This window comes from Phalacrocorax carbo, chromosome 9 (assembly GCF_963921805.1).
Source record: "Phalacrocorax carbo chromosome 9, bPhaCar2.1, whole genome shotgun sequence".
In the NCBI taxonomy this organism is placed as follows: domain Eukaryota; kingdom Metazoa; phylum Chordata; class Aves; order Suliformes; family Phalacrocoracidae; genus Phalacrocorax; species Phalacrocorax carbo.
In genome coordinates this window covers 29040048-29055626 of record NC_087521.1, presented here as the reverse complement: position 1 = coordinate 29055626, position 15579 = coordinate 29040048, and the positions used below count along the sequence as shown (strand labels likewise).

The window sequence follows — 15579 nt, the reverse complement described above, 5'->3', positions numbered from 1 at the left end:
CAGCTCTGAACTCCAGTTGATCAGACAGTTAAAAACAGCAGAGAGAAGGGAATGAGATGGTTGGGGGGAACATGGAGAAAATATTAACTTTTAATTAAAGCCCTCTACAGCACAGTCCAGAGATAGATCTCCACCAGCAGAGGACAAGGATGTTGATGGTTAGAAGACCCATCAGGTCAGGGTGTAGGAGTTCTGCAGGCAGTGGCTGTGCTCCACTCTGCTCTGAACAAGCTGATGCGCAGCTGACGGGCAGGAAGGCAGCAACTCCGCAAGCACCATGGTTTTCTGCAGTTCCTGTATGGGCCTTGCTAATTGCAGCAGTTTTCCCCCAGGTCCGTGGCCATGGCTGCATTGCCCCTTGGTCTGGCTGCCTTCTTTCTTCTGGTTCGTTCTGTCCGGGCTATTTTGGCTGCCAAAGGTCAATGCCAGCACTGTTAGGGCTAGTGGAAACACAGTGGGGGACAAAGGGAGATGGAGCATATGCCCCAGGACAAAGTAAAAGAAACTGTCCAGAGTGAATTAGTTTCCTTTTTCTTCTCCTGTTATTGAAAGGATTGGTCTTGGAAATGTCTCATTTTGTTTCATTTCTAAATAATGCTTTCTCTGTGGTTGGTCGGGTTTTATATTTATGCTGGTTGTGGATCAGCATTTTTAACTTCCTCTCTTTTTTTTTTTTTATCAGCAAGAATATTAACCACTAAAGTGAAAAAATATGTATTTAGGAATCCCAGAAAAGAATATTTGACTTTCTGAAAATACACAACTTTTCCCTGGGTTTGTTTGGGCTATATTCCCTTGAGTTTGGCTTTTATTACTCTATCCCTGGATACTGTGGCATTGACATTTGTTTATCTTCACAAAAGAGAAACCTATTACTATGTGAAATACTAGCAGTTGCAGCTTGCTGTCAGTGCAGCATGCAGGTAGTGTTGGTAGAATCTACCAAGAGCAGGTAGACACTGGAGCCTCTTTTGAGTAAATTCTCAGGTGAAAAGGTTATCAAGGACACAAGACTAATCAATTTGGAGGACAGATTCCAGTTATGTTACAAGATACATGAATGACACCCATTCACGGGTTTTTTGTGTGTGGGGGGGAATTAATCTGAATTGACTAACTTCAGAATGAGGTCTTTGAGTCCAACACAGAGGCTTCTTAAAAGAGGCAGTGATGAAACCTCATTTCCATACCTGGCGTTCCTTCTGTTTATGAGGTTATATGCCTACCTGCAGCTGAAAGAGTTTTATGCAAAAAAATGTTGAAGAAAATCAATCAAATGAACGGTTTATGTATTGAAAAAGAGAAGAAATTCAGAGGAACTTTTTGTGGCTGGCTGACATACCTTTTTAGTTCAAACTGAAAGACTGTAAAATATATAAATATATACATTTCCGTGTCTTAACAAAATGTGGGGTCACAGGAAACAAAGCATAGATGTCTGTAAATTGGTGATTAATGTTATATTTATCTTCCTCTGTGCTTGATCTTGGAGTTGGTCACCAGGTCCATCCACAGCTGTCTATTCATTCCTCTCATTGCTAGTTTGACATTCAGTTCCATCTACTCTTCTACATCTTCTGTTCACACTGATCTTGGCTTTCCCTTCCTTTTTCTTTCTTCTGTGGTTCCTTCTCTTGGCAGCCCATTTCTCTTTAAGCTAGAGGTCCTCAGTTTTTTAACTCCTTTCTGGATTGCACAGACAAGTTCACTTTCTGCAGCTGGTCTTCTCTGCTACCCGGTCTTGTCTACATGTGGAAGTTTGTGCCCTTCCATTTTCCCCCCAAATGTCTAAAGATTCATAAAAGCTAAAAATGAAAAAAAAGTATCACCCTTGCATCCTCCACAATAAACTACAGCGTTTTCTGTTTCAGAGCATGCTTTACTATAACCTCAGTGAACATTTTGTCTCTTTCTCTTCAGACCAAGGAAAACACAAGAACATTCCCATTGTTTTTCATCTCATTTCTCAATTACTAGTAAAGCAGCACACCTTTATGCCCAGGCCTAACATCAGTCCATTCACAGGTCAGGGTGGGAACCACATTAATAAAAGAAAGCTTGTGTTATTCGACTGTGTGTTCTCAGCCTTACCTGTGAACTGAGTAAAGAAAACAAAGTTGTAATATAGGGAGCTGCAAAATGGAGTTAGAGATGGAATAGAGAAATGTGAGGTACAACGGTACTCCCTGGCAAGGCAATAGAGCAGAGAGGAACTTTCATTATTGCCTCAGCATAATTCAAAGAGTTTCTTTTGTAATATTTAGACATCTATCAAGAAGAATAACCAAGAAGGGCTATATGGAGTATGCCCACTGAATAAGTCAGCTCTACTGTGCTGGAATTATTTGGAGAATTGGAAATTATCAGCTTGGTAGCATTTTTTTTTTAATAGCTCAATATTTGATAAATATGTAAAAATAAACCAAGTGAGCATTATGCATTCTCAGTCAGTTAATGTTAAAATAATTTGATAGTCACAGAACTCCACTATACTGGCTGACAAAAGGAAAGATTTTAGGTTGGACGTTATGTAAGGATAAATGTCCACATAGAGGTTGCATTCACTGGAGTTACAGCAGCAGGGCACTGCTCAGATGTTAGGTCTTGCAGTTCCAAGATGAAACTGGAAAAAAGCCAGCAACAATGAACATAGATTTCCCAATACCTTGAAAAAATAATATAGTAATTTCTTCCAGGTTTGTGGAAAAACAGTTGGCTTCTCTCAACTTAGCCAGGGTTTTGTCTCATGTAGGCTTTAAAAATTCTTAAAACAACGCCCATTAGTATATTTAGCAAAGACAGCTGAAATAAAGCACTGAATAGGGATTGAGCACACTGCTGCTGTTACACCACGTCTGTGCTCTGCTGAAGTGCTGCTGTTTGCACCATTGGCTCTGGATAAAGGACCCAGATTTCTGCATCCAAATGACTTGTCTCTGCCTCAAACCATGGTGTCAGGTTGTGCTTCTTGTTTTGCATGCCTGTTCCTAAAAACATATGTTGTTTGTCAGGATGATATTGAAAGACAGTTCAGAAAGGCTGGACTTCAGTAGAGTCCCAAGGACTGAGCATAGAAAGAGGGGTGGCAGCAGAGCAAACCAAAAACTAGCTATTAGAGAGGTCTTGCTCCGTTTCCCAGTCATTACAGTTCACCTTTCTGCTGCTCACTGCACCTCAGGAGGCCTTTATTGCTTCTCGTCACCTCCATCCCTGAGGCAGCTGTGGCAGGTCTCACTTGAAACATGCCACCTTGAAGAGTCTCACATCCCCTGTGCTGATATAGTCTCATCACCTCATCTCCCTCCTTTGCTGCCATACCTCCCTGCACTGGCTACAGCCAACGTACTTTTTCTTTTTCGATGTGGATGCCACACTCACAAGAAGATAGAAGTTGCGTATGAACTGCATAGTGTTTCACATAATATTTATGTTAATTATATAATTATATTTATATAGATATATATGTAGCACATAATCGCACAGGACACTCCCAGGGCTGCTTATGTGTTGTTTGCATTTTGCACCCTCTCTCACCTAACACCTGTTTGACAGCATGCAAACAAGAAGCCAAATACTTCTGTGAAACAAGGAAGCCCAGACTGAAATCTGTTGTTACGATTTTTTAAAGCTTCAGGGAAGAGGAATCAGAGGATCAGTGGAATTCCTCTGAGAGGGAGGAATCAGCTGTATTACAAATTTATTTCCTTTGCAGGGGGTGGAGAAATAGAAACAGGTGAGAGGAGGGGCTGGGAGTTTTAATAAATCAATTTCTGCTGGTGCTAAGCAGCTTTCATCATGTGTTGGTATCAGGACACACTGCAAAGGCAGCACTAAGCGCGCTGGCACTCCCATGCTGTGAGCCATGATAACGCTTCGTTTGGTGTAAGGTCTGTCAGCTCAGTGTTCAGGGTTGGTTTTTTTTTTTCAGAAAGTATTAAACAGATGAGTAAAAATGACAAGGAAAAATGAACTTTAAGAGGACACTAGAACAGCCTTCAAACCCTTTTGAACCACGCTGTTGTGACAGACACACTCTGTGCACGCTTGCATGGGAATTTACTAATACTTATAATGTTAATTACCCTCTTATGTCCTGAAGCAAGGCTGGAAATGAATTTCAGGAAAAGAGATGTTTGTTTTGCGCGGGCGCCCACATCCCATATACTTTCAGTCCCGAGGAAGCTGCCCTGTATCTCCACCCTGTGTACGCTCGTGCTGTAGCTGTAGGCAGTAAACAGGGAGAAGACACGGAGCTTACGGAAACCCATGTACCCCTGTTTCTCCATGTCCCCCAGCATGGAAAGCCTGACCAGCAGCAAGCCCAGGGTCTACCCGCTGCTCCCGCCTCAGCTGAAGCCGTACAGCTGTTGCCTTAGTAGAGAAAGGGATTGGATTTCACAGCCTGTTTAATCTGCGACAGCGCTCTTTGGCTTGGGGATAGCAACAAGCCTCACCCAGGCTTAGCCATCCCCTTTCTGCCCGTAGAGGAACGCCCCGGTTGACATAGAAGGAAAATTGTTTGCTGAATTTCTGCACAGCCCTCCTTCCAATTGCTGGAGAGAGAGGGGGAGTGAGAGAGAGTTTAAGGCAGGCTCTGCACTGGTGTTCTGGGCTATTTCAACTTCAGGGCAACTTTAGAGAACTTCAGTTATTTTTGGTAAGTTGTTTTTTTTTTAAACAAACCCCTTTCTCTTGCTTTCTCTCTTTTTAATCTCTGATGCAGATTGCACAAGTTTGCAGTAGATGATGGGCTTTTAAAATTGCAAAGAGATGTGGGTGTATTTTGTATCCTTTGATACAGAAACTGGACATTCTGATTATAAGGACATAATGTTCCCAGCTGCTGTACTTGATAAGAGAAACCTGAAGATGCTGTGCATTAAGCAATACCGCTGGGGAAAGCACGGCCAGAACTTCAGCCGAGGTGCATCCCACCTGGCGTAAAGCTTTGCCGCTTTCTTGTGTATTGGAAGAAGTGAGATCAGGGGTGAACAAATATGTTCAGCCTGCTAAAAAGTTTCTGATCCACCTTTTTAACGCAGGGTTTTCAAGTTTGTGCACTAAGCCTCCCAAAGCTTTCAGAGGGATGTTGGTTCTCAGTCCCGTACACACCCCTCCATTCACTAATCTCTATTCCAGATCATGCACGTTGTTTTTCTTACTTCCTCTGTCAGTATACTTAACCCATCGTACAATCTCAAACCTCTCAAAGGCAGTGAAACGCTCCTTTGTAGTACAAAGAGCCAGTCACAGTTGTTGCAATGAACTGCAAGGTGCAAATTGCAATATACTTACCGTGAAGTTGGTTTCTGATGAATATGAGTTTTCTGTTATTTGTTTTCCCCATAGATATGTTTCAATTTTTATAGTATCTGTGCTTCTGCTGGAGGAAATCTATTTGTGTGGATATTATATCTCAATAGATACCATTTATAATATATATGTATCATAATATACTGACTTGGCACTAGGATCTCTGTATGTTAGTGGTATTTGAGAATAAGGTTAACCTTGAAGCATTTAAAAAACAAATCCATAGCCTTGTCAGTAGAATTGGGATCCTGTACGTGTTCACTGCAAGGCTGCTGAGGCTGGTTCACAAAGTGCTAGGAAATATGCTGGGTAAAATTATTCTGTCCATCTCCAGGTTCTTTGCCCCATCCATATACCTTAATACGTTTCTGAACACACCTATACAGATGATCAGAAGAAGGATTTATAACTGTAGAGAGAATGAAAAGTACATGTTCTAAAAGCTTTCATAGAAAAGAGAAAAAACATTACTCACATGAGAGAAAACACCAAAAGTGTACCCCTTTAGAACAAAAATAACCATTCTTTTTTATAATTTATGAAACAAAAACCACAGAAAATTCGAAGGTGACTCTTAAGAGATACAGTACTTTGCTTATGATCACCTGTTGTGTGCATGAGGGAAAACTTCTAAGCATGCCTTGCTGTAACTCTTTCAATAATAAAGAAAAACTATAAAGAATTTTGCAGATCCAAGCAAATCAGAGGAAAAGCAATTTACGACAGCCAATTTACTTCCAAAATCTATCCTAACATAGGTCAAAAATCCAGCATGAAAAAGTTTCAGATGTCTAACAGCACAGGAAAACATATAACATCTCAGAATTTATTGGGGCTTATTAGCTATGTTTAAAAATGATAAGTGTGACTGGAACTTCTAATTGCAGTAACTCTATAACAATGGAGTTAACAATAACTCTTCAGCAATAAACTGAAAACTATAAATCTGCGCCAGGCACTCTGCAGTGCTGACATGTTCCATGATGGCTGTAGCTTTTCTGTGGAAGCATGTAGATTGTTAGCTAAAATTGCATTTTACTATCTTTGGTGTGGCACTCTCGTAAAGTAAACTCTACTATTAGATTACGAGGCTTGTGTAAATCTCTGACTGAAGTCAGTTTGACTCTAGTCAGTGCTCATAAGCAATCCATCGAGGATGGCTGCCTTCCAACCTCCTCTACAGCGGGTGTTAACGTTTTTTCAGTCAGACAGGGCAGTGGTAACTTCTAGCACTGATTCGCCAGGGGTTTGGAGATGGCACATATTTTATGCTTTTAATTGTCTTGGATGCTCAATCTGTATTCACAACTATGAGGTCAACGTGCCTCTACTCACTTTTGGCTGTACTCGAAGCTCATCACTGAAACAAAATCCAACAACCTGTAATACATGGTCAGGGGAACAGCTATGATCTGAGTTAACCTCCTGTAGACTTCAGTGGGCTCAGTGCCCCGTGCTTGGAGGCACCCTTCTCCAGGAAGCCATGACAGGAACTTCACAAGCACTTTACCTAACGTTGACACTGCTAGTGGAGGGAGTAGGACGTACAGCATTGGGATCTTACCGAAGTGTCATGTCTTGTATGAAGCCACAGGAATGTATATTCCCTTGGTTTGAAACCTCTAAAAGTGCACAGAGGTTTCGGCTGGGCTTTTTTCCTCAAGTCTCCTACTATGGCAAAGAAGTCAGTTCATCCTATGCAAGTGTAAAACACTGAGGGATTTAGGTAAGATTTTTTTTCCAGGATTCCTTGCATCAGGAGATCTAAATAATCAGAATATAAGGCAGTGTATTTGAAAAGTGTGAAATTTACTGGCTTATATTCTGAGTAAATATTTGAGTAAACAGATTCAATCTATTTTTTACATGTAGCTATTTTTGCATTCCATAATGTCCCTCACATCAGGGAGCAGCAAAATATGCACTGGAAAAATCAGTGTTTCCATGTCTGGCAAATCATCTCACTGGGTTTCTGGGCTCCATGTTGCAGGTTCAATACAAACCAGTAAGGCTGCAAAAGGCCTCAATATTAGCCCTTCTCTGAGTGAGGGGGGGACCTGGCCCTCTGCATCGGCACAGGCAGACTGAGCACAGGCAAGCTTTTGCTTTCAGGCAGTTTGCCACAACCTTGAGCCCTAGCCTGCTAAGAAACCATTTTACTGACAACATCATCTAACAACTGTTGCCTTTCCTGCTTCCCTTAGTTGTAACTTCCAATCTGCCTAGCAAATCCCAGGCAGCAGAGCTGACCTGGCCTGGCTCTCAGCCATACAGGGCACACGCAGCCCCACAAGCAAGACCACTTCCAAAGGCTGGGACAGTCAGGAGTCAAATGGGATTGAAACCACGCCCCAGCAACTCCAGGCACAGGGACATTCAAGGCACTTCAGCCTCAGGTCAGCGCTGGCTCTCAGGGCTCCTTGTCCCACACCTGGCTTCAAAACTCAGGTATTTTCTGACCTGCACACATTGGAGGCTGCCTGTTTTGACAGGCCTTGCCATGCTGTACAAGCACACATTTCAGGCAGGCCAGTTGCTGTGCCTTCAGCTGCTAGGCAGGCTTTTCCCTCCGAAGCCAAGCAGTGGAGCAGCACTGAGCTATGTAGGGGGTTCGGCTCCTAACGGAGCAGAGATTAAACCCTAACAAGATCTGGCTGCCATCTCTCCACACGCAACAAAAGTCAAGACAACAATCTTGTGGCAAGAAAGATCCTTTGGATGACCCACAGCTGTGCCTAGCCCTGGTGCGGGAGGTTTACGGCTGCACCTAGGGGAACTTGTTAATTCTACACATTTGCTCATCTCACTTCAGATTTTAAAGTCAAGGCTGGAATTCATTATTTTATATTGGAAAACAAAACTTCAGGCTAGGAGAAGGCGTTTCACATACTAAATACTTCCTACCACCATGTTTACTTCCTGAAAGTAGGCTATAGGTAGCCAAATATCTGGAATTAACCACCGGCTTATTGCAGAGAATGGGTCTACAGTTTTCTGTCAGAGACGGAGAGCCCCTGGGTTCACCATCCAAATCTGACCAAATGTGTAGTCCATAGTGGCTGGAATGAGCCAAAATATTTTAAGGTTATTATGGCATGTAAGTAATAAATAAGCCAAGGTAACTGATAGGGGACCCATCTGCTCCCATGGGATAGGGACGGTAGCTCTGCAGGGAGTGAGTCCCAGGCCATGGTAACAGCCCAAATCCCAGTGAAATTCCATGGAGCAGGAATGCAAGTGCCTGAAGAAAAGCAGGCACCGAGCCCATTTCATCTGCCCAATAAAGATAGCAGTGTCTTCAGAGGGCAAAGTTATCTGTTTTTCAAAAACACAAACAAGGAGATAAGGTTTATATGATTTCCAAGCCGGCTGATAAATGGCCGAGACTCCAAAGACACAGTAACTGTTCTTCACTGTTGGGCAAATGTTATTTCTTCTCTGTAGTTAAGAGAACAAACACCACTTGATTTTGATAGCGGTGGGTTGTGCCTGACGTTTGTAGAGTCAGGGGAGCAGCTGTTATCCATACAGCCATCTGATTTTAAATACCTTTCTACCTGCCCACTGACCTCTCAGCTCACCTCCCTTGAAGAGTGGTATGTTTGTGGCCTCAGTCAACCAGCGCTGAAAAGCAAAGGTTTCAAGCTACACGTATTTCTTCCTATTTCTACAAGTCCTAGCTGAATAGTCCAATAAACTACTATAGATATAAAATCTTCCACCTTGCAGTGAGTCCTGAAAGCTCACACATTTTACTAGTCCAACCATCCCTGTTTTTCTTAAGTACCCCATACTCCATACCAGCCCTAGAATGCTAATGTCATTCAGCTTTCCACAGGTCACCTCTTCATTTGCTTGCTGTGTGGTTTGCCCCAGCACCCAGCCCTTTGACTGCCAGCCAGGCACAGTGCTCTACTTTTGCCTAAAAATAAGTATATGCAGGAAGTTTTCTTTTCCTTGCCTCATGTCATTCACATTTTAATCCAAAGATCCAGCCTTAGCAGAATTACTTGGAGGAGTGAATTCCAAAGTGGAAATTTTAACATGAAGAAGAAACTCAAAGGACATGCATGCAGGAGCAGAAATTAGAGTTTCTTAGAGAATGGGATAATAAATTTTCTACACAGCAAGAACAGCTTTAAGTGATGTTTGCATTATGTACCGAAAGGGAAAAATGTCTAAGTGGGAGTAAGCATCATTATTTTGAAAAATAGTTAGAAATCAGCTTTTGGTGAACCTCAAAGAGGTTAGTAACTCTCCCTCAGATCAGATAAGCATCCAAAAACTTGGGTTATTTTTTTTGTTTGAAATGTATGCAGGTTTATTGGAAGGTTTATGAGCTGAAGATCTGTGAAACTATCATGAGAAAACTAGTCGTTTCCATTGCTGATATTTTCTGGTGCGAGCTGAGCTTTCCCTATTCCTGCTTCTAAAATCAGCCGAAAGCAAATAATTTACAAGAACACAAAAATGTCATTAAGCATTCCCCAAATATTTTCATATATGTCTGAGTCAACCTGATTTATGTTTTAGTGAAAGGTTGCATTGATTTTTATATGAACTGTGTCCTCACACTCCTCAAGGTTGACTTTTTCACATAATGGGCTTGATTATGAGAAAAAAATTATTTGTGCAACAAATGTCTCGGGCAACTCAGTGCCTAATTAAAGTAACCAGTTAGTCAGAGCCGATTTTGGAAGCAAACTGGGCATTTTCACATGAGAATGACTATATGTGGCATTTGTACTCATGGTGATGGATAGCTACAAAGGCAAATGATGCATGCAGTTATAATGCTAACTTGTTAATCAGGTTTCCTACGAAGACAGTGCTGGCATGGTCGTGAAGGGTAATACTTTCTTGGGCTCTGCTATCACACTCTTCTTTTGGGGCATGTGTTGGGCTAGAAAACTGATGACTGTGTAAGTGGTGTAAAACAGACTTTTGAAAAGTATTTCACACACAAATATTTATAAGGGGACTTTTCAGTGGTTTACAGAGCTGGATGGAGGCAGGACTCCCATAGAACTGTTATGAAAGGAACATGTTTAGTAATGGCACTGTGATCTTACATCTGTATTTGGATTATATGTCCACAGTGGATTTAAAAACTGCTTCAGACAGTCTAAGAGGAATCTGTGAATGGAATGGTTTGGATAGAGATAGCAGGAGAAATAATATTTTTCTTTTTAAAATTGTCCTTCCTCAGAGATTAAAAAGACACTTTTGGATAACTGACTGTGTTATGCCAGGAAAGCTCATCACAGAGATTAGGGCACTAATTACATAATTATAACATATACATTGCATGCTTCACCAACAAAATATATAAACCCTATTTATTCTAAATAAACCTTAAAGCCCAGAGAATAATCCTAATACTTGCAGATAAGTTCAAGAATTAATATAATCTCTCCTAAATATACCAGCTTGTTTCTTAGAAATAAAAGACGGTGCTCGGTGCATGTGACAAGAAATCATCCCTGGGGCTCATGGTGAGGAGATCATAGCAGCCGTCAGGAGTCTCCAAGGAGCCCAAGCAAACTGTCCACAGCACATTTTACTGGGAGCTCTGCCGCATGCTTCCTCCTTCTTCTCTCCCTTTCTCCATTTTTCTGCTTTGCCGATGTGGATTAATAATCCTGGTCCTGCAGAACCACTCACATCCCAAACATGTGGCCACCCCTAGTCCATAGGGCTCATCCCAGAGACCTGCACCATGGCTCCTCTTCTGCTGCTGCCGAGCACTGCAGGACTGGGAACATGGATGGGTATGTGGACACAAGGGGTATGTCTATTCAGAGGTCAGGCTGCTGAGAGTATTGGAAAATACAACATCCCAGAGTGGCAGGATTTCAGTGGCTGTAGGTAAGGGGAATCTGGTAGCACAGATGATGTTTGGCGGGCAGCAGTGTTTCATCACTTCAAGGCCAGCACCTATAGCTACATGCATCAGCAACGTTTACTGTACATCCAGTCAGGCCTGGCAAGACAATGTCCCAGTCAGCCTACGGGCTCTGGAGTATGTTGCCATACAAATGCAGATATGTCTCTCTCTTGACTTAAAAAATGATGCATAGGACTGTGGCTTGCCCAGGAGACAACTGCACAGCACAGCAGTAGGGAAGGCTGTGGTGGGCAGATGGCAGAGCAGATGGGTTGATGGTAGAGCAGATGGGGTGTTTACATGCAGGCAAATGGCGCTCAGCCTGGCAGTGCGATGCTGGCAGGGGCGTTCAGGGCACTCATCACTGGAGAGGTGCGAGGTGCTCTGAAACAGAGGGGTTGAAGTAGCTGAGTCAGATTAACTTGGATGTGGACCATAGCAGATGGCAAGGCTTGGGTAGGTAAACCTGTGGACAAAACCTGATTTCCTATTTTCAGTTTCTAGAGTTTTTCTGAAGAAAAGTTTAAATTTGTACAGCAGCCATGAAGGAAGCTCGTAACAGGCCCACCTTGAAATTGTCTGCAGGCTGGTATCTCTGGGGTCAGTCTGCCCAACAGAGGCAACGTAGACAGAAGATACCCTGGCAAAAAGACGGGCTGGAGCCCACAGCACACCCCACTGCCAGCGCCTCAGCAAGACTGCCTAAAGGTGCCTGCAAACCCTCGTGATACAGTGACGGAGTCAAAGACGACCCCAGAGCAGGGACATTTCCCTGGAAATGGCACGGAAAGAAAACCAGTGATTTTGGATTATTTCTCAAGGGCACTGAGAGAGTGTCCAGCAGGGTCACACACACACACACACACACACGTCCAGACACATGATAGTGAAAACCAATGTGGGTGAGACAACCCCACACAGCAAAACCCTTACCCCCATGGGCAACCATAGCCTTTCCAGCCCAGGGGAAACACCTCGTAGACATTGCGTCAGACCCAGGCACCACAGAGCTCTACTGGCACGTAAGCAGCAAGACGCACAGCTGTCCTCGCAGCAGGCAGGGCGTTTGGGGTGTTTCTGCTGACTGCTGCCCCTGCCATTCTCAGATGCGTTTTATTAATTTATTTGCACTCCTTTGTGTTTGAGGCTCATTGCTGGCTCGCGATCAGTGTCTGCCGTGCCGTGTGATAGGGAAGCAGTGCGTTTGCAATGTCTCCCAAGCTGTGACATGCATCAAAACCCAGTCTTCTGACAGCAGTCCTCTGTGTGGGGAACTACAAAGAAAGTCAGGTTCTGCATGAACACCTCTCCCCTGTCGCACTGTTATTTCATGGCCTGGGCTGACAAAAGTCAGGCCCCAGCGCAGCACACACAGATCCAGGCCATGAGCCTGGGCCTGGGGCTTTCATTTGCACCAGAGCAAGGGGAGATATAAAAAGCCAGGAAAATAAGCATTTTCTCCTTCCCACAAATCCGTCACTTTTAAATGCCTGATAAGGGACAGAGAGACAGAGAGAGAGGGAAAACGATCACTAATCCAAAACAGGAGCTGGCTGTCACACCAGCACAAATGCACCATGCTAACTCCTCCACTAACTCCGTTCTTGAGAGGAGACAGAGATGGACTGTGATAAGGTTTTGGCTCTCGGATACACTTGGAACTATGTACAAGGCCAGCCAGAGCCTGCGCGCTCAGGGGGAGCCGGGACTTGCTAAGCTGGCACTGACAAATCGCAGCAAGGAGCGATGTCCTTAACCTGGCTGCAATAGCTCCAAGAAGGAGTGAGAGTTTCTTGCTTTGCAGAGACTTTGCAGAAGGCAAGGTCTCCGGGATGAAGGCAGGCTCAAATCTGTCAAACAGACTATTGTTGCACAAAAATGGCACAACCTAGCCGTGTTTGTCAAGACTTATTCTTGTCATTTATTGCTGCTGCAGTCTGATGGCAGGTTAAGGTCCTCGCTGTGTTAAGTGATTCAAGCCACCTACCCGGATGTGCCTCAGAGGACTTACGAGCTTTGTGTCAAACACGTCTGGCAAAACACAGGTGGCAGTAATGAGGAAATAGTGGAAACAGTTTTACAGAGAAAGGAGGAAGGCTTTTTTGGGCTGTGTTTTGGTTTGTTTCATTGTCTAGAAGCTCTCTGATATTCTCAGTCATAATAAATTCCTGCTGGCTGGAGCAAAGATATGGATGCTGTTATCCAGCATGTGGGTTCGTACAAAGTGCTCATGGTGGAAGCACGTAGTATGACTGAGCATGAACACTGTGATTTTGCTATGTGTGTGATCACCTGCTGCTGTCCTCCATGAAAGGCAGGGACCTGAGGTCAGGAGACCTGAATGCAAAATCTTGCACACATTTATTTTCTAGTCAAGAAAAATGAGGGAGTTCTGCAAAGAGAAGCTAAGTATTTTAGGCACCTGCAGCTGCTAAAACTTTTGTTCCCACTGTCATGCCCCTTGGGTGTTTGGGGGAGAGGATACAATGTGCAATACTGCATTTTCTTTTAACTTCTGTCCAGCTCCTCTAAAGTACCCTTTGGTAGCCAGAACAATACATTGGCAATGGAGTTATAGCAACAGCAGCACAACACCTACAACTCCCAGCTGGATTTTTATGGTGACATGCAGGAAAAATGGAGCCGCATTTGCCTCAAGGGTGAAAAAACCCCGCAAGTACGAGTGTGTTCAACTGCTCAGAGACCTAGACTCACCTTGGGCTGACAGCAGTAAGGATATTTTGCTGACAGGATGTGACGTATTCCCATGGAAATAAGATTTATATCACTTTTGGAAAATACATGGAAGTGGCCCTCCACACAGACACCATAGATAGCTTACTGAGTAAATGTTAAATATTTGGACATTTTGTTCACAAAACAGATTAATGGAAAAGTAATGCTAATTAGAGATCAGTCTTTAAGCAAAACTGAGTAGGTTCAATGCAAGAACCACCCTGACAGACCTTCCTACCTACCAACAGAGTAAAAAGGTCTAGATTTGCTTGTTTTAAATCTACACTTAAAAAAATCATGATGCAGTATTTTAATTTTTTAAATAGTAGTAGATTGGTTTTTTCACTAGCTGAGTTGCAACAATAGTATTTTTGTAATTAGTGGTTCTTTGCAATGTCATGAAATATATATATATATATACAATGCATATCTATATTAAAGTAATATGTGCTTAGATGAGTTTTGCACTGATAGGCTAGTTGGCAAAGAAATCTCTTTTAGTTGTCCATTAGGGCTGGATTCAATAGAAACGTTGGCTGACTTCACTGCAAGCCTTGGAAAGCATTGGAGTGTTCAAGGCTTAGGCAGTCAGATGCCTGCTTTAATTTCTATTGACAAAGGAAAAGGAGGGATGAGTAAATGCAAAACATTTCCTTCCAGCACTGAGCTAAGAGAGGCATCATGGTGCAGGGAGGAGGTGGAATCCAGGACATCTGGGTTGTATTTATCGCTGGCTCTGCTGCCAACTTGCTTTGTGACTTTGAGCAAGTTGGTTTTTTGCTTTGCTACCTTACTTTCTGTGAGACAGGGAGAGCTTGTCTGCTTTCACATGGTGCTCTGGGGAGGTGCAGGGACTTCCTTGGTGACCATGATCAAAGGCTGCAGCTGCCACACTAGCATATTCATATGTGGCAGGCAATGCTATCTGGGTGATTGACAGCCCAGAGGGTGCAAGAGGGGTAGCTATGCCCCCTGAGAGCCCAAAGATGCTCATTAGGTAGCACTGCACCTACATGAATACGTATCCATAAGTACTAGCAATCATTGCCTCCGGCTACTACAGATCATAAAGTTATTCAGGACAGGAGTTGGGTTGGCAACCTCTTTCACCTATACTGATGATCTCTTATCTCATTTTCTGCACCACTCACAGGGAAAAGCAGTTGCTTTTGGGGTAAGTCACAGGGAGTGAGGTAGCTATTTTGAAATGGTCTCTGTATGGTGCTTCTAGTATCCAAGGCTGTTTCCAGGTTTGGAGGAAAGAAGCCTGGCACGGTTTTTTTTCTTTTCTGTAAGATGCATTTTCTGCCAAATGTGAAGAACTAAAAAAGCATGTGAAAGCAAAGAAAGTCATATATGGCCTTCGTCATGTCACAGGCAATTGCTCTGTAGTCCAGAAGTGGTATTTAGGTTATAGCTGGAACACTTCTGCCTATATCTTATTTGCCTTTGTTTTTCACTTTGTACAACACTGGTGTCTTAATGCCACTTGCTGTATACACCAATTGAATTCATGACTAATCTACAAAAAGCTTGCTTTTTTATTTTAAATAATTTACTCTTACAAGGATGCAGACATACCTACTGTGTGCAATACTGTGTGCTCTGCTGGGTTTTACAAGACAGAATCAAAGCTGATCTCA

General features: G+C 43.1%; 1 protein-coding gene across 1 annotated transcript in view; it reads left to right on the top strand.

Annotated features, from left to right (window-relative positions):
* Positions 1 to 4502: 4502 nt before the first annotated feature.
* Positions 4503 to 15579, top strand: part of LOC104045627 (neuroblast differentiation-associated protein AHNAK) — a 57294-nt gene continuing 46217 nt past the window's right edge. The window contains exon 1 of the mRNA XM_009505627.2: positions 4503 to 4657. The gene's annotated coding sequence lies outside the window, so the exon portion shown is untranslated. The remainder of the gene's footprint in view (positions 4658 to 15579) is intronic.